Source organism: Girardinichthys multiradiatus, chromosome 8 (assembly GCF_021462225.1).
Source record: "Girardinichthys multiradiatus isolate DD_20200921_A chromosome 8, DD_fGirMul_XY1, whole genome shotgun sequence".
Taxonomy (NCBI): domain Eukaryota; kingdom Metazoa; phylum Chordata; class Actinopteri; order Cyprinodontiformes; family Goodeidae; genus Girardinichthys; species Girardinichthys multiradiatus.
The window spans coordinates 14,029,586-14,031,326 of record NC_061801.1 but is presented as its reverse complement, the minus strand read 5'-3'; the positions used below and the strand labels follow the sequence as shown (position 1 = coordinate 14,031,326).

General features: G+C 40.8%; 1 long non-coding RNA gene across 1 annotated transcript; it reads left to right on the top strand.

The window, feature by feature from the left end:
• Window positions 1-703: 703 nt before the first annotated feature.
• On the top strand, window positions 704-1,441 carry LOC124872051. The gene is made up of 2 exons (XR_007039192.1): window positions 704-1,094; window positions 1,175-1,441. It is a non-coding gene; the product is annotated as an uncharacterized LOC124872051 (long non-coding RNA).
• Window positions 1,442-1,741: the final 300 nt, after the last annotated feature.

Sequence of the window (1,741 nt, the reverse complement as noted above, 5' to 3'; positions counted from 1 at the left end):
AATAAAACCTGTCTGACAACATGATGTAGGCTAAGAGATCCCCCCTCATGCCTCGATCTACATAAAATGAAAAAGAAATGAGAAGCAAAATTGTATATATATGCATCCTTCTGGAAAGGGTTAGCCTTAATGATTCAATAATAAGAAACGGCACGGGCAAAAATGGCATCAATAGAGTTCAAAGGTGAAAAGCATTGCTGACCAAAAATAAGAAAGGGGGTCCATTACACATTTCCAAAAAACATCATGATGATCAACAGGAAAAATATGCTATGACTAACAAGACAAAATTGCGACCTTTGGAAAGTATGTGTCCTGTTAAACCTAGTGGTGTTATTGTGATGGCTAAGGGCTGCATTACTGACCCATAAGCTGGACGACTTTAGCTCAAGGACACTTGGGTTATGCAGCAGGACCATGTTTCAAAGAACAACGGCACTGAAAACCAATTAAGATGCTGTGGCATGACCTTAAAATGGCCATTTTTGATCGAAAAGCATCCATTGTGTCTGAATTAAAACAATTTTGAAAAGAAGAGTGGGACAAATGTTTTCCTTATGTCTCTGTGTTGGTGCGCAGTTTGTGTGTGTGTGTGTTTGTTTCTTATCACCCTCTGCTCTAGAGCGTTCCCTGGCAGGTGCTGCTTATCAGGGTCTAATCACTGGGCTTCTTAAGGAGCTCAGATCAGGAGGGAGACGTCAGCCCGTCGCTACTTTAGTGGTAACTGACCGTGGTGCACAGTGTCTTGCTTAGCTTTTCTGAATCAAATTTTTGTCTATTTCTCCTGTTGGATATTTTAAGGATTCCAGACCTGAGACCAGGTTCTGAGCCAGACCCAGGGTTTGATCCTCATCCCCTATTTTGAGTCTCCCTGCCTCCTCAGCTGCAGGCCCAGGCCCGGAAGTTTTTTTTTCCTGAGATCAATTCCCTGTTGTACCTGACTGTCCACCCTCCCATGTGGGAATGCTCAAGTTGGGACGCCGCTAGAGAGCTCAGGGTTAAGAAAAGAAACTACTAATTACCTCACACGTCTTGCCAACTTCCCACACAGAGGAAGGACTATCCTCCCCAGCGGAACCATCATCACACTGGCTGTAAGTCCCTGTTTAAATCTTCCAAGAAAACACCTTCCAATTCTCCTGGATCATCCATAACCTGTCGCCTTCTTTTCCAGAGAAGAACCAGTCCCCTTGCTGTTGCTGCCTGGATTCCTCTCTTGCCTTCGTTCACTTTCATTCACAAATAAATTTGTTAAAAGGCTAACCTAAAATTGTGGTTGTGTTCTCCTCAGAGCTAAAAGAAAAATGCTCCACTATGACACCTTAGTGATAGAACATTCTCATTGCCAGCTTTTAGATTTAATGTGAGTTACTGTCTCACATGGGGCAAGTTGATTTGGATATGTTTTCCCTAATAAAGGAAATCATTATTTTAAACTTCATTTTGTATTTTCTCAGGTTATCTTTGTCTGATATTAACACATTCGAGTGTGACAAAAAATCAAGAACAGAAGAAATATGTAAAAGGTTCTTAACTGTATCATAAAGCATTTAGAGTGATCTCAGTGAGGTGAGTTAGGAAGAAATTTTATTGGGAGGTTGAAGCTAACAGATACCCAAAACAGACCCATTTGAGAGCAAAGTTCCATCACCTTAAATAAGACAAATAAGACAATTACCTAACATGATAGTCCATGAGATGGTTATTTACATAGTTGCTTTTTTTTCGACTGAAGAAATTA